Raw genomic sequence first — 26,112 nt, 5'->3', positions numbered from 1 at the left:
TCATAAGTACCTCTTCACATGAGTGTTCTAGATTTCCCTCTGCCTCTGTTAGAAAGGGTGCAGGGTTTAGGCTCTGACAGGTCCTTAAAGTTATTTCTGTCCCTCCCAGAAGCTGGGCCTGGCATTTAAGTAGACAGCTGTTAAGATAGCCAAAGTTCTCCCTTTGAGTTTAAAACTCCCCCTAGGTCATGTGGGATGTAAAGTGTCAGGGTCCGGTTTAGGATAAGTATTTGAGCTTCAGGCACTAGAAGGCTAACTGCAGCAACTGCTAAAAGACATTCTGGACATCCTTTGGCTACCTGATCTAACTCTTTACTTAAGTAGCCTACTGGCTGGGGAGTGGTGCCCTGGAGCTGAGTCACCACTCCCAAGGCCAGTCCTCCCTTTTCACAGACATATAATTGAAACTTGTCCTGTACCGGGAGACCCAGGGCTGGAGCTGTCATAAGGGCCTCTTTTAACTGGTGGAATTTATTTTCTGACTTGTCATCCCATTCAATAAAGGGCTGGGGATCCTTCTGTGCTTCCGTAAGGATTTGGTATAAGGGTCTGGCTAGGTCTACAAATGTGAGGATCCAAATTGTACAGTATCCTGTCATCTCCTAAAAGGCCCTCAATTGTTTTAGAATCTTAGGTAGAGGAAACATCAGGATCAGATTCTATCTTCTCCTAGAGCTCTCATTTCCTTCTCTAGGATAAGACCTATATATGTAACCCTAGACTGACACAGTTAGGCTTTTTCTTTAGAGATTTTATGTCCTCTAACTACTAGAAAGTTTAATAAGGATTCAGTGGCTTGTGAAATGACAGACTCAGTTGGTCCACAGAGGAGGAGGTCATCTCCTCTTGTAGCAGAGCAGCTTGTGGATATTGCCACTCTGCCTAGTCTTGGGTTAGAGTTAACCTGAAGAGATAGGGGCTGTCTCTGAGTCCCTGGGGGAGGACAGTCCAGGTAACCAGTCCAGACTTTCATGTGGGGTCCTCAAAGGCAAAGATAGGTTGAGTTTTAGGATGTAAGGGAATGCAAAAGAAGGCATCCTTTAAGTCCAGGACAGAGTAGTAAGCAGTACCTGGAGGTATTTGTGCTAAAACCATACAGGGATTTGGAACTACAGGGTAGAGGCACTACTGCGTCATTGGTCAGGCAGAGATCTTGGACTAGCCTCCATTTGTTCGGTCCCTTTCGGTCCCTTTCTGACATTGAGAATAGGAGTATTATATGGGATAGAGCAGTCTATTAATAGTCCCTGTCTTTTTAAGTCTTTGATTATGGGAATTAGTCCCTCTTTAACTTCTGGTCTTAAAGGATATTGTTTTTGATGGGGAACCAAGAGGGGTCCTTGAGATGAATTAGGACTGGGACCACTGTTCATGCCTATCCCACGGTATGTCTGTCCATACACATTGTGGGGTCTACTTGTTCCTCTGTCAGGGGCAAGCAAAAGTACTCTTCTGGGGGTAAAAAGAGCTGTACCCCAATTTAGATAGAAGGTCTTGCCCAGCAGAGTACGGTTTCTGGGACAATTAAAAAGAAGTGAAAGAAGTGGAAATATCACCAGGAGCAGGCTAGAGGCTGAGTGAAATAATGCTCCAGGGGCTGGTTTGATATGCCCCAAACAGTAATTTTCTTGGAGGACCTGGGTCCGGGAGTGAAAGAAATAGCTGAAATGCTGGCTCCAGTATCGATAAGGAGGCTGAGCTTGTGCTTTTCAATAGTAAGTATTGCCCGGGGCTCCTCTGCTTTTATGGTGGTTACAGGAGCCTGGATGGGAAGGCTCCAGGACCCATCATTGGGTGGGAGGCTCTGGCCTCAGTTCCCAGGAGACAGTGTGCCTTTCAATGATTTCCCCGACAAATGGGGCGGGGTCCCGGAGGTAGCTTCCTCTGGGAGCACTCCCTCCTAAAGTGGCCTGCCTGTCCACATTGAAATCTTATCCTTGGGTTTGGACTCTGCCCTAGGGGAGCCTCTCTGAGTGCTGCAGTCAGAGCCTCCTGCCATTTATCTGTTCACTTTTCCCTTTCCAGGTCCTTCTTTTCTTTTTTTAAGTACCTATTATAGTATATGGATGTGGTTGTATGGACCAATTGGTCTAAATCTCTGCTCCCTTCAGCCACAAGTTTTTGAAGCTTCCTACAGATATTTGGGGCTGACTGTGTTAGAAGTTTATTTTTTAGGACAGTCTCCTCCTCCTGTGACTCTGGTACAATGTTGGTATGTTTTTGTAAAGCAGCATTAAGTCTCTGTAGGAGAGCTACTAGAGTTTCTAAGGGTCCTCGCTGTACAGCTGTGACTTGGGAGTAATTAAGGGGTTTTTATCTTGGCTCTTCTTAGACCTGCAAGAACGCAGTGAATGCAATGGTTACAGGTCCATTCATCCTTGTCATTTTCAGGGTCCCACTTAGGATCACATCTAGGCACTGCCTGATCTGCTGTTAGAATTGTGAATTGGGGTTCCCTTTTAGGTATCCAGCATCTTTGTCTTTCTTCTCCTCCCCATCCTCCTGCTGTGAGGGCCCAGTCTAAGATAAGCCTGGAGGGCCACATTTATCTAACTGATAATCATCCCCAGCTGCAGCTTCTTCACAGAAGTTAGGGTCTGAGATAACAATAGCATTATATCTTTCCAGCTCAGTTCAAAGTTTTGGCTGACTTCTCTGAATGCCTGGATGTGCTGACCTGGGTTTTCTGTGTAATTTCTTAAATCCTTTTCTATTTCTTTAAGTTCATTTAATGTAAAAGGAACGTGAGCCCTATCCACTCCAGGAATTAACTGGAGGGGGTAGAATCCTGTGGGATGATGTTGGGGGTGCAAGTTAGCTGGGTAAGAAGGTAGAGGGGGAGCTGATGGGGCATCAGATGGTTTTTTGGTTCTGGTTCCTCAAGGGAGTTTGAGGGCTTTTTGTAAAGGGTCACCATGGTCTGGGTATCTACCCTACATTTGCTCAGCCATTTTGGGTGGTCTCTTAGGAAAAAGAAAAGTTGAATATATGGGACTTCAGTCCACTCTCCCTCCTTTTTACACAACATACCTAATTGAAGAATGGTATTATAATTAATGCTCCCTCCTTCTGGCCATTTTTCCCATCTCCCAGAGGATACTGTGGCCAGGCCTGGGTGCAGTAAAACTTGAGTTGCTTTCATTAAAATTAACATTTTGGTAAGGAGGCAAGGGCGGATCCTTCCAGGATCCTTGAAGCTTGATTCCCCATCTAAAAAGGGAAGCATGGGAAAATTGATCACCTTAATAGAGGTTTTCTCCTTTTACCTAGGCATTCCCAGATGAGGAGAAACTCTACATGGGAGAGGGTGCCCTTTCTCCCATGCTCTCCTGCCCCTGTCACCTGTGGCTAAGGTCGTGGGGAAGACATTTAGGTATGTCCTGCTGCAGCCACTCTGCCAGAGTAACCATGATCAATTTTTTTTTGTCTGTTTTGCTTTGCTTGTTTGCCTTGAAACCCAGATACCTGGTTCTTCTCTACCAGGTGCTTGTAATTTAAAAACAACTTTATCAAAGTAACCAAGAGAGTTACTTTGGACAGAGGGAGGACTCCTGCAGAGGCATGGATGGGGACTCTTGAAGAGGTAAGCTTTTGTTCCCCTATATAGCTTATGAGAAATATATTTTTTCTATAAAAAGAGAGGGAGCGTCTGAAGGCATTTTTTTTTGTTGTTGTTGTGGTGGTGGTGGTGGTAAGGGAAAAAAAAAATGGAGAAGACCATTGAGGTCTTCCATTTAACTGTTTTTTTCCCTGAGAGTAGACTACAGAACCTGCTGAACCAGAAGACCTTTGAGGTCTCTGTCCCTTTAACTCTTTTTTTTTTTCACTTGAGGGCAGACTGTGGAACCTTCTTAACCAAATCAACCAGATGCTTGACAAAGACAGTTAAGCCTGAGTTAGAGAGTAGCACTTTCTGGTGTCTGTCACAGGGGGTTCAGGGATCTCTCCCAGACTTGGCTAAAGAAGAAAGACCACTGTTGTTTAAAACAAATGGGGGAGGGAATCATTCATCCTGATCTAAAAGGAAAGAGGAAGGAGAATCTGAGGATTGTGGGAAAAGAGAATTTCCAGGTTCAGTGCACAAGGGGTTATTGGTCATCACTGCTATCCAGGTCAATCCTGCCAGAGGCAGTACTGGAGCACTGGAAGCAAGGGGTGACCTCCACTCTTGGGCCATGGCAACTATGAAGGAAGTGTAGAGATCTGATTGTCTTTTGCCATGGACATGGCTGGAGGGGTCCGAGACTTAGCCACCTTTGGAGCCTCAGGGCAGGTCAGGACGTTGCATCTCCATCCTTCAGGTGTCACTAGGGAATTGCCCTGGCCAGAGCATCCTTATAGCTTGAAGAGAAACTTTCCTTTCCACCAGCTGTTTTCAGATCTCCTAAGCGGGTCAGATCTTAAAAGGGAGAGAGAGTTTAAGGAGGGAGGAAGCTGAAGGTTGAGAGGAAAAAAAACTCTCAGTGCACTGGAGTTCAGCTCTGCCCACATAGCATTGGCAGTCTGGTATAAGCCCCTGACTGGCCCCCGATTTTCCGGGTTGCCTGCCTTACAGGTATAATGGGCTCAGAGTTTTTCCTCGGGTTCCCAAGGGAGACACCCTCCTTAACAAGAGAGAGATGGAGAGAAAGTTGGCCCAAGAGGTCCACAGTAGCTAAGCCATGGTAGGAGGGGGCTCTCCTGGAAGACAGACTCCATCAGGGTGCTGGACAATCACAGTCACTTCCTAGGCAGTCTCCTCCAGTTTGGCACAACCTGTACCAACCTCATGTGAAGAATTGCCCCTTCGTACATTGCCAAATATGCACAGAAGACACGCAGGAATTTTCAGGTGTTCAGGGTTCTTGGGTCCACTCTGAGAATGAAAGCACAGGCAGACTCCAGCAGCAGAGGTTGGAAAGATTTTATTTGTAGAAAAGAGAAGAGAAAGGCAGAATGGGGAATTCTGGGGGACCTGGAAACCGATGGTCCCATGGTTCAGGTTGGAAATTGGGTTTTTATAGCCCTTTTGTATTACCTGAGGGTGGAGATGTCTCTCAGGTGCAAACAAAAGTTTCCCGGGAAGGAGAAGTGTCTCCTTGGCCAATTATCACCTTCTAGGACCTCCTGCAGTCTGTCCTTCAATTTGTTGGCAGCTGCTACATTTTGAAAGCAATGAGAAAAAGGGCAAGGTCCAATATGTTGGCACCTTTGATACCTTTACATTACATTTGCTAATGTTTCATTGGTCCAAACAAGTCACACAGCCAACCACAGAGCCATTGTGGGAGGAGACTCAAAGGACATGGATACTTGAAGGCATGATTCATTGGTTCTTACTGTAATAATCTAGAAAGGAAGAAACATTTCTATTTTAGAATAGAAAGAAAATATTTTGTATTTAACTTTTTAGTATTAGAATTTCTGTTCATAAGTACATGGTGCTGACTAGCATTGTTTGAAGAATGGCCTTTATTAACAAAAGCCTATGAAAAGAATGGATGAGTACAAACAAAACAAAAGATGAAAGGTTTTCTGTTAGACATGAAAATTACATAGCATGATATTGTGACTTGATTTCAAAATATTTATCATGACTTGTCTGAAGTAAAGCAAAACCAGAATCAAACCTTCAACACCCTTAACCCTAGCCCATGGAAGGCTTCCCCACAACATGTTATGCTGAGAAAACTTCAGGGCTGCCGCAACTGCTGCAGCTGCCACTGCTGGCTCCAAACCTGCTTGCGAGACATACTACAGACCAAACAGGATTCAGAGGGACATGAAGAAAACGGATACCCAGTTCCGGACTCCAACAAAACAAAGATAAATGACACCAAGGAACCCAACGATGTCCACAGAAACATCCTCAAAGAAGAAATCCTGCAAGTAATACTGAGAATTTCATGGAGATGATACTAGACATAGTTAACCAAGATGTACAAGATGCATTCAAGAAATTTCAAGACAACAAAAATAAAGAATAGGAGAAGACACAGAAACAAAGGAACTCATAGGAGCACTAAATAAATACCAAAGTGAAACAGAGAACACCATAAATAGATAAATGAATTAAAGATGAAAATAGATAATATTAAAGATGAAGTGACCCATGACATGGAAAACCTCAGAAAAAATAATGAAACAGAAACACAAAGCACAGTGGAAGGCCACTCCAGTGGTCTAGAACAAGAGGAAGACAGAATCTCAGAACTTGAAGATAAAATAGAAATTAAAGTTTGACTATTAGTCAAACTCAAGACCTATGAAAGGAATATGCAAGAACTCAACGACTCTATCAAAAGACCAAACCTGATAATCATGGGCATTGAAGAAGGAGAAGAGGTGCAAGCAAAAGAATTCGTAATATATTCAACAAAATAATAACAGAAAATTTCCCAAATCTAGAGAAAACTATGCCCATTCAGGTACAGGAAGCCTGCAGGACACCAAACAGACTTGACCAAAATAGAACTTTACCACAACATATAATCATTAAAACAACAAGCATAGAGAACAGAGAAAGAATATTGAAGGCAGTAATAAAGAAAAAACAAATAACATACAAAGGTAAACCCATCAAAATCACAGCAGATTTCTCAACAGAAACCTTAAAAGCAAGAAGGGCATGGAGTGAGATATTCCAGGGACTGATTGAAAATAACTTCAACCCTAGTATACTCTACCTAGCAAAATTATCATTCAAAATAGATGGAGCAGGGAGATAACAACAAACACCACGGAAATCCAGGAAATCATCAGAGACTACCTCGAGAGCCTAACAAATTTGAAAATCTTGAAGAAATGGACAGATTTCTAGAAACTTATAACCACCCAAAACTAAACCAAGAAGATATTAGCCACCTGAATAGATCTATAACACAAAAAGAAATTGAAGCAGCAATCAAGAGTCTTCCCCAAAAAGAAAAGTCCAGGACCTGATGGATTCTCTGCTGAATTCTATCAGACCTTTAAAGAAGAACTAATACCAGAGCCTTAAGCTATTACATGAAATAGAAAAGGAAGGAACACTGCCTAACTCATTTTATGAAGCCAATATAACTCTCATCCCAAAACCAGACAAAGACACCTCCAAAAAGGAGAACTACAGGCCAATTTCCTTAATGAATATTGATGCAAAAATCTTTAATAAAATAATGGCAAACCGAGTCCAACAACACATCAGAAAGATCATACACTACGACCAAGTCGGCTTCTTCCCAGGGATGCAGAGGTGATTCAACATATGCAAATCTATAAATGTAATACAGCACATCAATAGACGCAAAGACAAAAACCACTTGATCATCTCAATAGATGCAGAAAAAGCCTTTGATAAGATTTAACACCACTTCATCATAAAAGTGCTAAGAAAACTAGGAATAGAAGAAATGTACCTCAGCATTATAAAGGCTACAGACGACAAGCCTATAGGCAACATCATACTTAGTGGAGAAAAACTGAAACCATATACTCTAAAATCAGGAAGGAAACAAGGGTGCCCACTATCCCCATTCCTATTCAACATAGTACTGGAATTCCTAGCCCGAGCAATTAGGTAAGAAGAAGAAATAAAAGGAATACAAATAGGTAAAGAAACTGTTTGCAGATGACATGATTCTATACCTCAGAAATCCAAAAAACTACCCAAAAACTCCTAGACACCATAAACAGCTTCAGCAATGTGGCAGGATACAAAATCAACTTACAGAATCATTAGCTTTTCTATACACCAATAATGAACAAACTGAGAAAGAATATATGAAAACAATTCCATTTACAATAGCCTCAAAAAAAATCAAATACCTAGGAGTAAACTTAACAAATGATGTGAATGACCTCTACAAGGAGAACTACAAATCTCTGAAGAAAGAGACAGAGGAAAACTACAGAAGGAGGAAAGATCTTCCATGTTAATGGATTGGTAGAATCAACATAGTAAAAATGGCTATACTACCAAAAGCCATGTACATGTTTAATGCAATTCCCATCAAAATCCCAATAACATTCATCATAGAGATTGAAAAATCTACCCTAAAGTTCATTTGGAAACACAAGAGACTGCGAATAGCCAAGGCAATAAAAACAATGCTGGAGGTATCACAATACCCAACTTCAAACTATATTACAAAGCAATTGCAATAAAGACAGCATGGTACTGGCACAAAAACAGACATGAAGACCAGTGGAACAGAATAGAGGACCTAGATATGAATCCACACAACTATACCCACCTCATTTTTGACAAAGGTGCCAAAAACATGCGATGGAGAAAAGACAGCCTCTTCAACAAATGTTGCTGGGAAAAGTGGTTAACCGTCTGCAAGAAACTGAAACTAGATCCACGTTTATCACCCTGTACTAGTATCAACTCAAAATGGATCAAAGACCTTAATATCAGACCCGAAATTCTGAAGCTAGTAGAGAAGAGAGCAGGGAATACTCTGGAAGCAATAGGTATAGGCAAGGACTTCCTCAATAGAACCCCTGCAGCTCAGCAAAGAGTAAGGATGGACAAATGGGACTACATGAAATTAAAAAACTTTTGCACAACAAAAGAAATGGTCTCTAAACTGAAGAGACCACCCACAGAGTGGGAGAAAACATTTGCCAGCTGTATATCAGACAAAGGACTGATAAGCAGAATATATAGGGAGCTCAAAAAGCTACTCCCTCCCCCAAAAATCAATGAACCAATAAAGAAATGTGCAATAGAACTTTTTCAAAGGAAGAAATCCAAATGGCAAAAAAATACATGAAAAAATGCACACCATCTCTGGCCATAAAGGAAATGCAAATCAAAACCACACTAAGATTCCACCTCCCCCCTATTAGAATAGCCATCATCAAAAACACCACCAACAACATGTGTTGGCAAGGATGTGGGGAAAAAGGAACCCTAATCCACTGCTGGTGGGAATGCAAGCTGGTGCAACTACTCTGGAAAAAAATTTGGAGACTTCTTAAAAATCTATACATAGACCTGCCATATGATCCAGCAATCCCACTCCTGGGGATATACCCAAAGGAATGTGACTCAGGATACTCTGTAGGCACCTGCACATCCATGTTTATTGAAGCACTATTCACAATAGCCAAATTATGGAAAGAGCCAAGATGCTCCACTACTGACGAATGGATTAAGAAAATGTGGTATTTATACACAATGGAATGTACTCAGCTATGAAGAAGAATGAAATCTTGTCATTCACAGGTAAATGAATGGGACTGGAGAACATCATCTTAAGCAAAGTTAGCCAGGCTCTGAAGGCCAAAAATCTTAAGTTCTCCCTCATATGTGGACTTTAGACCTAAAAAAGTGCAGTAATATTATTGGACATGGATCACATACTGAGGGGAGAACACATACATGAAGAATAGGGAAAGGTAGGAAAAAAAAGTTTTCAAAAACTTGAAAGTGTTTGATGTGCCCACTATAGAGGAGTTAATATAGTATCCTTAAAACGACAGAGGTCAATATGGGAGGGTGACTGGGAAGTAGTGAAGAGGTCAGGTAGAGATTGATCAAGTCGGGTTGTAATACACATATGCGTGGAAGCAATTCTGGGAATCTCTCTGTATAGCTACCCTTAGTCAGACTTGCAAAAATGGCATATCTTTCTTATTATTGCTTATTTCTTCTCTTCAATAAAATTGGAGATGAGGGCAGAACAGGTTCTGTCTGGAAGCAAAGGGGGGTGGGGGGAAGAGGGAGCAGGTGAGGGGTAGTGGGGAGAAATGGCCCAAACAATGTATGCACATAAGAATAATTAAAAAAAGGTTTATCATAACTCTTTTATAGTGTTGCTCCATTAAGAAACTTGTGCCGATATTCTAAATTCAGTAAAACAGCAGAAAGCACTCTTGAATGATCTACATTATGGGAAGGTAGAAAAGATGCCTAATTCAAAACAAAAAGAAATCAAAGTGATTAAAAGTTTTCTCACTTCAGTGATAATATTGTCACTTACTTCATTTGCTGACTGCTTTTATGTCCATGATGTAAATTGAAGTCAATCATATTGCTGTCAAGGTTTGAATTCTTCAAATAAGTAGTTAATTAAGGGCATTTTTCTACTAGTTTAATTTTATGTGTACCATATATTTTAGGGCATACTTTTTTTGTGTGTGTGAAATACTTGTGACTTCTAGACGTAGAGGATTAAGACTAGTAGTGAAATATAACCTCTCAGAAGCATTCATATTTCTATGGCCTATATGTGGTTATGATCAAATTGCACATTTAAACTGCAAGTAATTATTTTAATACTTTTTTGTATCCACAACATCTTTTTTTGTAGTTGAACATATCTTCTTAAAAATTGGTTGGAAAAAATAAAATGATGGCCACAGCAGAGGTAGTGTACCAGGCACCTTTACTTGATCCTTAAAGTAACCCAGAGATTCTGATATAACCATGACAATGACAGCCCCTTTGTAGCTGTTGGCAGAATTACTCTTTACTTCCTTTCCTTTTGCCTGGCATTCTGAATTATAAACAAAAGCCATACCTAAGTGATTAAAATATTAACTGGTAAATAATCTTTCTTTAGAATTGCACAACCCAGAATATATGGTGATCTTCAGATATATCAGAATGGTTAATGCTTCTCCTCATTCTTGGTGAACTTTTTTAATTTTTCTTTTTTTGCTGTACTGGGTATTGAATCTAGGGTGTCAGGAATGCTAGGAAAGCATTCTATCACTGAGCTACATCCTCACCCTGCTTCTCCTTATTCTTTAGATTTGTGCATCAGCTAATACAGAGCAAGCAAATTGTTGTGAGGTTTAACTTGCAGAGAAGTAATATGTTTGTCTACAGAATTATAGGACTTGGCTGACTTCACTTACCATAATGATCTCCAGTTCCATCCGTTTACCTGTAAACAACATAACTTCTTTCTTTATGGCTGATAATACTCTATTGTATATATATATATACCACATTTTCTTAATCCATTCATCAGTTGTAGGACATCTGGGCTGTTTCCAAAGCTTGGCTATTGTGAATAGTGGTGTAATAAACATGAATATATAAATGTCTCCCCTTTGAATATTCCTTTGAATTTGTGCAGGAGTGGTATTACTGGATCATATGGTAGTTCTATTTTTATTTTTTCTAGGAGCCTCCATACTGCTGTCCATACGGCACTAATTTACATTCCTAACAACAGTGTATAAGGGTTCCTCCCCGATCCTCTCCAACATTTGTTTGTATGTGGTTTGTTTTTGTTTTTTGGGTTTTGTTGTTGTTGTTTGTTGTTGTTTTGCAATAATGGGGTTTGAACTCAGGGCCTCATTTTTGCTAGGCATATGCTCTACCACTTGAGCCACTCCATCATCCTGATTGTGTTCTTGATGATAGCTATTCTGATTGGAATAAGGTGAAATTTCAGCGTCTTTTTTTTTTTTTTTTTTTTTGGGACTGGGGTTTGGACTCAGGGCTTTGTGCTTGTGAAGCAGCTGTCCTTGAGCCATATCCCCAGTCTGTTTTGGTCTGCTTATTTTGGAAATGTTTTATGAGCTTTTTGCCCAAGCTGACCTTGAACTGCAGTTCCGATCAGCCTCCCAAGTAGATAGAATTATAGGTGTGAGCCATAGGCACCTGACCTCAGTGTCATTTTGATTTGCATTTCTTTTATGAACAGATATGTTGAGCATTTCTTCATGTATTTATTGGCGATTTGTAATTTTTTTTTTGAAAATTGGTTCACATTTGCCCACTTCTCATTAGGTGTTGATTCTTTGGGAGTTCATGATTTCTCTCATATGTGGAAGATAAACCCAAAAGATAAATGTATACAAAAATGCAAAAATGATAATATATATACATATATATAGAACATGTTTGTGATAGTGAGACTGTTTGAGGGGACTAAAGGGAGAATGGAGAGGAAAAGAGAATGATAGTGAATACTGAAACACATTCCATCTATGTAGGAAGATGACTTAACGAAATGTACTGAAAGCTGTTGAATAATGGGGGTAGAGAAGAAAGAATAATAGAGTAATAGAGGCATTAAAGTATAATATATTCATGGGTAAAATCCCACAGTGAAACCCTTTTGAACAATGAATATCCATTTAAAAAAATGAAAGACAGGAATATAAAGCAGGTCCTGTTCAGGGGTGAATGAATGGAGAGGGCGAAGGAGGATCGATATGATGGATGTACTTTATACTTGTTTAAAAATAGGACAAATAAACCTGTTGAAATTGTTTTAAGCAGGAGGGTAAGGGGATGGGGAAAATGATGTTGGGGGTGCATCTAGCCAAGGTACAATTGTAACCATATATGGAAGAGTAATAATGAAACCTCCCTGTACTACTAATATGTGCTAATAAAAATATTTTTACAAAAAAATTATAGGAACTAACCTTCTGAGGTAAAGGTCAATTGAGATGTTCTGGCCAGACAAAAGAGAACAAGACACGTGTCCTGGATGATGAAGACGCTGCCTAATACATGGTCTTAATGCCCTTGCCCCCTGCACTTCCTTTTCCTCTCCATAAAGGCCCTTTCACATACCTTGAGTTCCTTAAGAATGGTCTTTGTTTTTTGTTTTGTTTTGTTTTGCTTTGGGAAGTTAATTAATTAATTAATGAATTAATTTTGACTGAACATCTTTTTTCTTTTATTGTTTTTACATTTATTTACATGTGTATACATTGTTTGGGCCACCTCCCCCCATCCTCCTGCCTTCCAGGCAGAAGGTCTTTGTTTTTGGTTTTGTTTGTTTTTTAGCCGGCACTAGGGTTTGAACTCAGGGCCTTACACTTGCTAGGTAAGAGCTCTACCACTTGAGCCACACGGCCAACAAAGGTCTTTGTTTTTGTATAAGTACCTCACGCTAACTGATTGCGCCACTGGAGCCACAGGTCTTTGTTTTTGATACTAGTTCTCCCCCATCTTCCCAGGGTACTGGCCCATGAATAAACCTGATTTCTATCCACCAACTTGTCTCTCAAGTATTGGCTTTTGAACAGTGAGCCTATGGATTTAGTTCTGGTAACACTGACCTGTCTTGCTAAACTTTTGATACTCTCTTCTCTAGCTTAATGTCGCAAGCAGGCAATGGTGTAAAGTTAACTGTCAGTCAGGCACTAAATAAATTAATTAGGCAGGAACTAAGTTGCTCATACACACACACTTTATTTCAGGGAGTTACAATCTAACACGCGATAGCGCCTCAGCTTTCCTCCCCAAGCTGTGCTCACCTTGATCTTAGTCCATCCATGGCTCCAAAACGGTCCTGGCTACTTCTCAGTCTCCATAGGTCTCCAGGATGCCCAGGGAATTCCATAGGCCTTGTGGAGTGTCTGGGTCCACCTTTTCCGGGTCTGCTTTTGATGGACATGTTGTTGATCAGAAGGAAGTGGAGATGGTCTGATGGTGAGTGGAATTTAAGTATTCATAGAGGAGTGGGTTTATCAGAGCCAGTTTAGGGTTGCTTCATTTGCATATCAACACCAACTTAGGGTTGGCTGATTTGCATATCGGGCACCATATGGTATGTGTTTACATCACAGGGCTTTCAAGTGCACACACGATTATTTTCATATAGGTTTTACAGTGTATTATATTTTTATGTAATGTTCAATATGCATAATGCACATCAAACATAATACTCATAACACTTAATCAGTTTTGTGCTTTTAGTTGATTAGCTAAGAAAAGGTAGTGTCTTACACCGTTATTTCCTTATCTATTAGAAGACTTTCAGATAACTTAAACTATGCAGTGCTTCCTTAATTGTAGTCTACGACAGAAGGAATTAGAAACACTGTACTAGATATTATAAAACATAACAGTTTATAGCAATAAAATATTTTTGAAGATTAGCTAGTGCTTTGTGTTACTGTCTGTTTATATAGTGTTAAGGTTGACTGTAGGTAGAAGAAAAATTCTATGCATATGGGTGGGGCCTAGAACCATATTCCCTTAGTTTTCTCTGAGTATTGTGGAAAATTTCAGGATTAAAATTAGTATATCAAAATATAGTCCACCTTATCCTAACTTTGTACATAGATGTAACCTATTGATTCTTTTATGTTTGAGGACAGATCTTGCCATAAATCCCATCCATCCACTGCCTCAGGTAGTTTTATTGGAGAAAGCCAGGATTACCAAGGATTTAATAATTTGTATTGGAGCCCTTCTTCTTGCCAAAGGTCGGCATGACATTTACGAAGTCCAGATTATTTGGATTCTCTGTGTTTTATTTTGGTTAATTTCTGTTGCTTTGTCTTCAAGTTCACTAATCTTTTTTTCTGGAATATCTAATGTTATTCCCATCCAGTATTTATTTTTCATCTCATATATTATGGTTTTCATATTATGCTTTGGTGTAGGTCATCTTTTAAAAAATTAGCACTTCCATGACTCAGCATTTTATTTTATTTTATGTGGTACTGGGGTTTGAACTTGGCCTACACCTTGAGCCACTTCACCAGCCCTTTTTTGTGATGGGTGTTTTCCAGGTAAGGTCTTGCTAACTGGCTGGCTTCAAACCGTGATCCTCCTGATCTCTGCCTCCTAAGTAGCTAGGAATATAGGCGTGAGCCACTGGCACCCGGCTTAGGTTTTGATTTTAAGATTTATCAAGCAGTACTGGATCTGTGCACAAGCAGTACTGGATCTGTGCTCAGTGTAGACTAAGCATTTCCCTTTACTTAGGAAGGACTCTTCTATGTACTTTATCCAGTCTTTAATCTGATTGGTGGGAAAAGGCCCTGTTTCTGGCCCTGTGTGAATTCAGGACACTGCTTTTTTGGTAGTTTCTTCACATACGCAATGTATTGATCACTTTTCTTCTGTTAGAGGGGATCCTGTGAAGAACTCCAGAGTTCTTTCTCTGTGTTGCTTTCTCCATTACTCTGTCCTCTGCACTTGATCTACTTGCTATCAGGAGTTTCGGTTGATGTCCTCAGTATGTTCCCAGAAGAGAAAATTTCAAGCAAGATATGAAACCTAGCAAAAGTAACAGCAAAGCTTATTAAGGAAAGTAAGGATACACTCTTACAGAGGAGAGTAGGTCATCTCAGAGAGAAGATGAAAGATGTACTTCTTTGTGTCCCAGCTTTATTAGGGCTTAAGAGGAAGCTTTTAGAGATCTTTTATAAGTTTATCAAGACAGCATTAGCTCTTTTATCAGTTACATTTCATCATAATTCTTACAGTGTTCTTTTACGACATACTTTTTACCTTCTTGTTTTTGACTCCATCTGTCTATTTTCATTTTGGAATAATCCTTTAAGACAAAACCTTATTTTACCATGTAAAAACCTTTTTATCTACAGAATGTCCTCTTAAAATTATCTTAAGTCTTCTCATGCCCTAACATATTCCATTAATTGTATCTCAGCATAAATCCTAACACAATCCTTTTGAAACACGCTTGTAGCCTTCTGTTTCTGTCCTGTTTTCAATTTGGAACATTATTGTGCTTTTAAGACAAAATGTATTTATATACAAAGTCCTTTTTTTAATCCAAAAATGTTCTACTTTCTCCTCCTTTATATCTTTAACTCCTACCTACTCTAGTTCCTTTTTGCCTTTTTTTTTTTTTTTTTTTTGGTGATACTGGGAGTTGAACTCACAGTTTTGTGTGGTGCTGTACCACTAGAGGCATGCCTCTTTATTGTTTATTTTTGAGATAGGGTCTTGCTTTTTGCCCAGACTGGCACAGACCATGATCATGATCATCCTATTTTACACATACTGCTACAGCTGAGATGCTGCCATGCCCAGCTTTTTTCTGTTGAGATGGGGTCTCTCAAACTTTTTTCCCAGGCTGGCCCTAAACTGTGATTCTCATGATCTCAGCTGCCTGCATAGTTGGGGATGACAGGTACATGCCACTCTGCCAAGCTACTAGAGATGGGGTCTTGTGAACTTTTTGTCATGGCTGACCTCAAAGTCAGCCTCCCACCTAGGTGAGATTACATGTTTGAGCCATTAGCACCTGGCTTGCCTTTTTTTTTTCTTTTTAGCCCAAACTGTATGACAGCAGGAAACAAAGACCACATGTCCACATATAACTGCAGATAACTATGCAAATTTTGCTGCTGCTTGAATTTTTTTAAAAAGATGCCTTTCCACATTTCTCCCCTTTTGTCTTACATGAATCTAAGAGTTACAGAATGTTTCATTCCTGCTAGGGCTGGCTAAGAATAACAAAATTTCTAAAGGATCTTGAAGAGCAAAACCATCTTAGTAGAAGTTGAAAGGAGTGAAAACACAGAGCCCAAAATCTTTACATGTAGTTGTGGTTTAGGAATTGATTTTCCCAGACACTGGAGAGAGGAAGAGTAAACCTCCACTGTTTGCAAGTTTTACAAGGTAATAGTCTAGAAGGAGAGAGTAAAACTGAAAAGGCGCCCTCCTCCCCTATCTGTAAGGAATCAGAATAAAGTCACCTGAACCTGAGTAGAGGGTCTCCTTGAGACCCTCTACTGTTTTGGCTTTCTAAAATATGTCACCGGATTCCAGTCACCAAGTACAGGGATCAGAAAGTTCTGGGTCTTATCAGGGAAAGAATTTAAGGATGGACACAGAGGAGACTTAAGCAGAAGCAGGTTTATTAATGCAAATGGAAGCAAAAGCAAGCAAAAATGCCCTCTCCAGCTGAGTGGGCAGGCTCAAGATGCAGTGCTGAACTCAAGCTTTTGATGGGGTCTGTGACATGGTGGTGTTAGTATTGGAAAACTGGGTTATGTGTCATTAACTTTCAGAGACTGGGCTATGTGTCATCATCTCCTCCCATATGTCAGACAGGGAACATTTTTGTTTGGCCTTAGATGGTCAGACTAGGGTTGTCATTTTATTTTTTTGTGGGCCCCAGGGGCTGTGGGTGAGCACAATCCTGCCATTCTATTAATGCCAGCAGTCTAGGATGTGATTCCTTATCAACATCCTAGCCATGGTTCTTAGCCATCAGGTTTCCTCACTCCCTGCCTAGCCCCTGTATCACTTGGATTCTCAGGTCTACCTTCTTAACTCAGGGAGTATGCCAGATTTAGCCTGCATTTTCTACTGTAGCCTGAACACTTTTAAGGGAGGAAGTTGGGGCAACTTGATTGTTCTTTATTGACTGTGTCCAGAGTCTTGAAAACCTTTTCCATGTATTTTTGTCATTTTTAAATTATTTCAAGCAAGAAGATAAATTCTTTCCTGTCAAGGTTGAGTTCCTTTCACTGTCTTGTCCAGAAGTGGAAGGCCCTTCTCTTGTCACACTTTTCCTCCATACTCAGTACTAGGCTCATGATTAAGGGTAAGTGGTCCTGGTTTAGCTGGTAGTGTTTTCTCCCTGGATGTCATAGTTTTCCTTGCCCCACCACAAGCAATCACAGATCTCTCCTCTGTTGATATCAGGCATACCATTGTTGATACCTTCCTCTAGGCCTTTGCTTGTCTTTTCATTCTCTTAATCTGTTTTTTGATGGCAGACTTAATATGGTCCAGTTTTGAAAATGTTTGCCAAAGCTGGGCATGGTGCATGTCTGTAATCTCATATGTGGGAGGCTGAGGTTCAAGCCTAGGTACATAATGAGACCATAAGTCAAGGAAGGGAGGAAAGGGCCTTACTTACAAAGATTGTAAGGTTTTTTTTCTTTTCACATTTAGATTTATATTCCATTTGGAATTTACTTTTGTGATCAATATTTTCCATAGGGATATCCAGTTGACCCAGCATCTTTATTTAAATGACTACTTTCCCCCATTGCATTGCAATGTTACCTTTGTTACATTCAGGCAATCCTATCTGTGTATGCCTGTTTATACACTTTCCACTGGTAAGTGTTAGTTACTATACTTGTACAGATTTAATTACTATAGCTGTATAACAGGTCTTAATAAGAGTATTCTCCAATTTTTATTTTTTCAAGATTCTGTTGACTATTCTTGTCTCTGCATTTACATAGGGATTTTAGAATCCTCTTTTCAGTTTCTCCTTAAAAGGGAAGAGGGGAGTGGGATTTGCTTAAGATTGCTCTGAAACTAGAAATTATTTGGGAGAGAATTGATGTCTTTACTATGAGTCTTCTCAATCTATGAACATAGCATATCTTTCCATTTATGGTTATGTACTGCCTAAGGAGATTGTAGTTAACCATGGATTGCATATATGATGGAGTTGAAAATTTCCTGTTGCCTAATGGACTGTAGCTGTTATAACTGCCTAATGCAATACATTATTCATGTGTTTTGTGCTGATGCTGGTGTAAACAAACCTTCAACGCTGCTTATAGAAGTATAGCATATACAGTTATGTACAGTACATAATACTTGATAATGATAATAAACACCTGTGTTACTGATTTGTATATTTTCTATGCCATACTTTTTAATATCACTTTTTAGAGTATACTTCTACTTGCAACAAAATGTTTACCCTGCTGCTATGCCTGCAGCAACTTCATACATCTCATGTTTACTGCGTTGTCTTGATATCATCAGAGACCAGGTTTGTATAAGTACATTTTGTGATGTTTACACACTACAAAATCACCTACCAACACATTTCTTAGATCATAATCCCTGTCATTAAGTGACACTAAACTATATTTAGATACTTGTAAGTTTCTTTCAAAAATGTTTCCAGTGTTGTTAGAGAAGTCTTGCACATCTTTTGTTAAGTAATTCTGGTTTTTAATGCTGTTATACTTTTGTTTTAAATCCATGACTAGTTTATAGAAGCATGATTGTTTTTTTGTTATATTCAGAAATATAAATTCACTTGTTAATTCTAATAATTAGTAGAATCTTTTGGGTTTTCTAGGTATATATCCTATCTTGTGTGAATAATGATATTTCTTCCTTTCTAGTCTTTATTATTATTAATTTTTTTTGTTTCTCTAGCTTTACTATACTAGGAAAAAGCCCTGTAGTATAGTGTTGAATAGAAATGGTGGTAATGGTCATTTTTGTCTTTTTTTTCTCTGCTTGAGATGCTAAGTTTTCAGTGTTACCATTGATTATGATACTGTGGGCTTTGTATGGATTTGTGTGTGTGTGTGTGTGAACTTTGAATAGAGTTTATCATGAATGAGTTTTGAATTTTGTCATGTGTTTTCTATACCTAATGGATGATCAGGTGATATTTTCAAAGCTACTGCTGTGTGTCTACAGTAAATTCTTTTTTATATAATACCTGTATCAATTTTTGCCATCATGGTTGCACTGGTTCTTAAAAACGAGGACATTTTCTATTATTTTCTGTTCTATAGAAGACTTTGTAACAAGCTTGATGTTTCTTCCTTGTTTAGAAGAATTTTCTGGTGAAACACTCTGCATCTGAGTAGTAGTAGTAGAACTTGTCCTCCTCCTCCTTTCTTCCTTCTTCCTCCTGTTCCTTTTTTTTTGAGACAGGGTCTCCTGGAATTCGAGATCCTCCTGCCTCAGCCTACTAGTGTTGGGATTATAGGTATATGCTACCACATCCACATATGCCTGGCTCTCTTCTTTTTTTTTGAAGGTCAACTCTTCCCAAATTGTTGCTTTTGTATTATTTTTCCTTCTCTTCTCTTCATTCTTTCCTTTTGTAGTTTGATTATGATATTCTAGATATGGTTTCTTTTACTGTATCCTGCTGGAAGTTGGCAGAGCATCTTGAATTTCTGGGTTGATTTCTTTAATTGGGTTTGGAAAACTCTCAGCTATTCTTTCTTTGAATATTGCATTTATCTATTTCTCCTGTTGTCTGGCACTTCTGTTGTGTGTGTGTGTATGTGGTTTAGACCTTTTACATACTTCTCTAAACCTCTCCTCCTTCCCCCTGCCTTTCCTTTCTCATCTCTTCTTCTCGTTTTTCTCTTTATGCTCTGGTTTGGGTATTTTTATTGATTGTTTTCTAGTTTACTAATCCTCTACTCTGCTGTGTCCAGCATGCTATGGAACCAATATATTGAGTTCTTAATTTCATACATTGTATTTTTCAGGTCTAGAGTGCCTGTTTAATATTTCTTTGGCTGTATAGAATTTGGTCTCTAGCTTGCTAGATAGGTGCTCTACTACTTGAGCCATAACTTTAGCCCTTTTTGCATTAGTTATTTTTGAGGTAGAATCTTGCTTTATATCGTGGCTGGCCTGGACCACGATCCTCTTATTTGTGCTTCCCCACCTAGCTGGGGTAACAGTTGTATACCACCATACCCAGCCATTGGTTGAGATGGGGTCTTGTGAAACTTTTGTCCAGACTGACCCCAAACTGTGATCCTCCCAATCTCTACTTCCTTTGTAGCTAGGATTATAGGCGTGAGCCACTGTTCCCAGCTGTTTAATTATTTTTATAGATCCTAATTAATTGGTAAATGCCTCTTTCACCAATTTTGTTCATTTCTCCTTTATTTTCTTTAATATGCTAGAATTATTTTAAATAATTGTCATTTTGTGTTAACTCTGCTATTGGAACTGATTTTTCATGTCCGTTTTCTATTCAGTGTTATTCATATTTTCTTGTCATTTTGTATACTTAGTAATTTTTTATTGTGTGCCAGATTTTTTTATCTGAAGAACCATAGAGACTCTGGACAGTATTATCTCATTCTTACCCTGTTTCCTTGGCATCAAGTGCGCCTGCTCAAAGTGTTACCAGCATCTCATGTATATTTTTTATATTTTGGCAGTACTGGGGATTGAACTCAGAGATTCACACTTGCTTGTCAGTTACACTACTACTTGCCACACCCCCCAGCCCTGTTGCTTTTAGTTTGTTCTTTTCAAATAGGGTCTCACACTAACTTACACTGACTTTCCCCAGGCTGGTTTCAAACCACCATTCTCCTACTTCCACCTCCAAAGTAGCTGAGACCCTACTTGTGGCCACCACACCTGGCTTGTTTTTGGTCTAGATAACTTTTGCTCAAGCTGGCCTCAAACCATGAAACTCCTCTCTGCCTCTCAGGTAGCTGGAATTACAGGCATAGGCCACACATCAGGTCTTCTTGTATGTATTCTTTCCAGAGATATTCCATTAGTCCTTCTGAAGTCCCTCACTATATGAATCTACTCATAAAATAAAAGTTTCATGTGAAAGCTCAATATATAAGAGAAAAAGTCATTGCCGTGGTGAAAGAAGGGGTTCTAACCCTTTGATTCTAAAGAATATTGGAGACTTTACAATGATAATTGTAAGAGAATTTTGTTGTGTATTCTTATTATTTAAAAGGTGCATATTGTTAATGAACTAGAAATTTGAACTCAGGGTCTATACCTTGAGTCACTCCACTAGCCTTTTTTTGTGATGGTTTTTTTGAGATAGTATGTCAGGAACTATTTACCTGGGCTGGCTTCAAACTGTGATCAACTGATCTCCTGAGTAGTTAGGATTACAGGCGTGGGCCACCGGCACCTGGCTAATGAACACATTAAGGTGTTAATTTCTTTTACTGTTTTGGATTTATAAGCTGTGATGGATGATATAGTCAGCAAATACATGAAAATAGTCATTCCTTTCCTGGATTTTTTTTTTTTTTTGTAGTGGGACTGGGGTTTAAACTCAAGGCTTCAAGCTTGCAAAGCAGACACTCTACCACCTGAGTCATATCTCCAGTCCAGTTACTACTTTCTAATAAGACTTTATGTTTAGCTATTTGAAAATGATTCTGTCTGCCCAAGGAACTTAGTATTATTTTTATGCCAAAAAATTAGAGTTAGCAGCATTTTCCATGTTCTTTTTTTTTTAATGATAAAATTTGCAGTTACTTATTTTTTCAGTACTGGGGCTTGAACTCAGGGCCTACATATTGAGCCATTCCTCCAGCCCTTTTTTGTGATGGGTGTTTTCAAGACAGGGTCTTGCAAACTATTTGCCTGTGCTGGTTTTCTAACCACAATCCTCCTGATGTCTGTCTCCGATCTCTGCCTTCTGAGTAGCTAGGATTATAGGCGTGAGCCACTGGTACCCAGCAACATTGCAGTTACATGACATGCAATCAAAATGATTTTGTAGCCTTTGATAGTGTGTGTGTGGGGGGAGTGACACTGGGGTTTGAACTTAGCCACTCCACTGGCGTGTGTGTGTGTGTGTGTGTGTGTGTGTGTGTGTGTGTGTGTGTGTGTGTAATGGGTTTTTTCCAAGCTAGGGTCTCATGAATTTACCTAGGTCTGGCTTCAAACCACAATCCTCCTGATCTCTGCTCCTGAGGAGCTAAGATTGCAGGCATGAGCCATTGGTTCCTCATAAATATATATATATTTAGTAAAAACAATACTACAGTTTATTAGGAAAGAAATTTAGTATAGCAGGATAAAACTGGGGAGAAATGGGAAAAAAGAAACATTTCTTGCCCCTCCCATGCAGGAAATAGTCTTTTGATACTATTTAAGCTTAATTTTATACTTCATTTTTTTTTTAAATTTCACCTCCTACCGGGGGATCAAAGGTAAGGTCTTTGAACATGCTAAACATGTACTCCACCACTGAGCTATATCCCCAGCCCTACATATTGAAATTTTCTTTTTCTTTCTTTTTTTTTTTCATGGCACTGGGAATTAAAATATTGAAATTTTCCTTTTTTTTTGGCGGCACTGGGGTTTGAACTCAGGGCCTCACACTTGCTAGGCAGGTGCTCTTACCACTTGAGCCACTCCACCAGCCCTAAAATATTGAAATTTTAATGAGGATTTATTTAAGTGTGATGTGTGTGAAAGGGAGAGAGATATCGCTGTACTGTATTTCAAAGCTTAGAATAATAGCTGGTGGGGGAAGGAGAGGATGAGGGGCATGAATATTTTAGAAGTACATATATATGTACATGTACATATATAGATAGATAAAGGTATACATGCATGCTTTCTAGAAACCATAATTTTAGAAAAATGAGTTGAGCTGTAATCATAAATGTACTATCAAAGCTGGGCACTGGTGGCTCACACCTGTAATTCTGTCTACTTTGGAGGCTAAGATTGGGAGTATTGCAATTCAAGCCCAGCCCCAATAAATAGTTCTCGAGACTCCAGCTCCAAAATACTCAGAGCAAAATGCACTGGAGGTGTGGCTCAAACAGAAGAGTGCCTGCTTTGCAAGCACGAAGCTCTGAGCTCAAATCCCAGTACTACCAAAAAAAAAAAAAAAAGTATCAAAACTCTTCTGTCTTCTTTGTATTATATTTCTTTTTCTTTTTCTTTGGTGTGGGACTGGGACAGGGACAGGGCTTCACACTCGCAAACCAGGTGCTCTACCTCTTGAGCCACTCCTCTAGTCCATTTTGTTCTGGTTAGTTTGGACATGGGAGTCTCACAAACTGTTTGCCTGGGCTACCCTGGAATTGCAGACCTCTGGATCTGTCTCCCAGGTAGTTAGGATTACAGGCATGAGCCACTGTTGCCCAGCTTGGATTATATTCTTGAGAATCTTATCTTAACATTTCATAGTTTTTCTTTTTTTTTTTTTTTTTGTTATAGAGCTGGGAGATATTTAACTTTCAACAAATGAATTCCACACTCGAACTCTGCGGCATTCCTGTGCCACCACCTCCTTTAGAAAACTGATCTTAAAACAGGTAAAATTATGATGTTAATTTTTTAAAGGATAAAGAATGAATTTCCTATGTGGTTAGACATGTTAGTTTTTGATACTCTTGGATGAATAATTTCTGTTTATTAGGTAATTTTACCTGAAAACATCACATCTTAATAACTGCCTATTAAAAATTGCTTTTTTTAAAATACAGAATTACCTAAATTCTACATTGATTCAATTATTGGATTTATTCAGCATAATTGCATTGTCTAGCTACATCTAAATCAGTGCTATTCAATATAACTTTTGTGATCATGGCAATGTTCTATGTGTATGCTGTTTGATATTGTAAACTCTAGTCATGCACTTGACTAGTTGGGTAGTTCAACTAAGGAATTGAGTTTTTAATTTTACTTATTTAAAAAATAAGCTACTGCTCTTTCTGCTGTTTTAGTGTACAAAATGTACTAAACCAAAAGAAAAAGAAAATTCTCATCCCCGAATCCATTGTGGCTCTAACCCTAGATCCTGCATAAAACCCATCCAGTCCACTGTTTCCACAGAAACTAACTCATGCCAAAACAGGTAAAGGAGAACACTAGGAAGGGGCAAAATTATCTAGTTGGAATTCCCCAAAGGAATGCACCTAGTAGGAATTCATAAGTAGCTACAATGACAAGGTTGCTGAAAGCTTCACACTGACAAGGTTCCAAATGGGGGCAAAGAGCAAAATGTCCAGGGCAGCCAGAGCATAAAAAAAGTAAGATCCTATTTGAAAAATAACTACAATGAAAAGGGCTGTTGGTGTAACTCAGATTGTAGCTTGCCTGTCTAGCAAGTATAACACTCTGAGTTCAAACCCCATTGTTTGGGCCCCCAAAACATGTTTTTAGGATTTTAGAGTTAGAAAATAACCTACTATAGAAAATTGAAGCTTTAAGGGTTTAAGCAATTTCCTGTAAAGGGTTTAAACAGTGTGGTTTATTTATTCAACAAATACAAGTAATTAGCTACCTGTCTTATATCCAAATACCATGGTATGTTTGCTAGCTCTGAATGAATAGCAGTGAGCAAGAAATGTGTTCTCGTGGAATTTACTCTATCTGGTCAAGGAGATAGACAGTAGATAATATGTCTAATAACCAAGTAAAAAAATACAAAGCTCTAAGAAGCAAATGAGTCTTGTTTTGGGATAGAAAATACCAAGGAATGGGAAAGGTTATTTAGATAAAGTGGTTGGAACACTTGAAGGATGGGAAGGAGTCTTCTATTTAAATAGCAGGATTAGGACAGCATTCCTGGCTGGACAGCCTGCAGGATGCCCTGTGGTGAAAGTGTGCATGAACTATAGAGATTGAGTATGGCCAGAGCATAGAAAGCAGTGGGGAGAGTAATATGAGCCATAAAACAGGGGCCAGATTACATAGTGCCTTTTTCAACCATAGGGTTGTTTTTTTCCACCATCTTGACAAGTTATAGGGTTTGAACTCATGGTCTTGTACTAACTAGACAAGCATTCTGCCACTTAAGCCATACCCCTACCCTCAACCACTGGTTTCAAAGTAGGTATTACATTCCATATCTATCTATCTATCTATCTATCTATCTATCTATCTATCTGTCTATCTATCTATCTATCCATCTATCTGCCTGCACTGCTGGGGCGTTGAACCCAGGGCCTGGTGCATGCTAGGCAAATGCTGTACTACTGAGCTACATCCCCAGCCAATAGGTGTTAAATTGAGTTCTACCACCCAAACTGTTGTATAGGTCACTCACCCTTTTTACACTTTAATTTTCTTATCTGTTAGATACAAATAACAGAAGCCACTTCAAAGTACAAAGAATCGTGAAGATTAATTATATAATACCCTGACAAATATATTCACCTTTTGGTTAGAGTCTACTCTAAGTATACACTAGCTATAAGTAGACACCTTTATTCTCAGTTTTGAAACAACAGAGTCATAGAATTTTTTAGTGTAGCTAGTAAGAGGGTTTAAATATAGCTAGGCAGTATGTAACCTTAACTTTAGAGACTGGTTTCAGAATCCAAAATCAGCATGTGGTCTGGAGATCCTTTAATGAAACTTGTGAGGTCAAAACATTTTTCATATAAATAAACTTTGCTTCTTTAAATGTCATCCTCTCAAAAACACTGAAAACTGTTTTTTAGCGGCAGATTGAATATAGACACAACTATGAGATTTATACACACACAAGCATAATTAGTGCTGTTCACACTAATTTGTTTTTGGGGGTGGGGAACTATACTAGGGTTTGAATCCAAGGTTTCATGCTTGCCATGCCTCATCCCTTTTGTCTTTAGTTACTTTTCAGGTAGGGCCTCACATTTTTGGGCTGGCTGTCATAGACTGTGATCCTCTCTTTTACACCCTTCCCCTTGTAGCTCAGATTTCAGGTTCATGCTACCACACCCAGATTTTTGTTGAAATGAGGTCTCGTTAACTTTTTGCCCAGGCTAGCCTGAAACCATGTCTTCCAGTCTCTACCCTCTGAGTAGCTGATGTTTATAGGCGTGAGCTACCATTTCCGGCACTGAATTTTTTTTTTTGTTTCGGAAGAATATCATTTTCTTTTAAAACTGTTATTTATGTTAACATGTAATGAGCTTATTTTTAAGATTAATTAATAATTTTTTGCAATA

At 39.1% G+C, this 26,112-nt stretch overlaps 1 protein-coding gene across 8 annotated transcripts in view; it reads left to right on the top strand.

Annotated features, from left to right (window-relative positions):
• Hycc2 (hyccin PI4KA lipid kinase complex subunit 2) overlaps positions 1-26,112 on the top strand; it is a 100,667-nt gene that overhangs the window by 17,282 nt on the left and 57,273 nt on the right. For 5 of the 8 annotated variants that reach the window (XM_074071382.1, XM_074071383.1, XM_074071375.1 and 2 more), the window contains exon 2: positions 23,387-23,484. The gene's annotated coding sequence lies outside the window, so the exon portion shown is untranslated. Of the gene's footprint in view, positions 1-3,270; positions 3,374-3,399; positions 3,584-23,386; positions 23,485-26,112 lie in introns of those variants that run through there. The other 3 variants (XM_074071377.1, XM_074071379.1, XM_074071378.1) reach the window with 3 other exon arrangements.

The sequence above is a fragment of the Castor canadensis genome, chromosome 4 (genome assembly GCF_047511655.1).
Source record: "Castor canadensis chromosome 4, mCasCan1.hap1v2, whole genome shotgun sequence".
NCBI lineage: Eukaryota > Metazoa > Chordata > Mammalia > Rodentia > Castoridae > Castor > Castor canadensis.
This window is presented reverse-complemented; position numbering and strand designations above follow the sequence as displayed.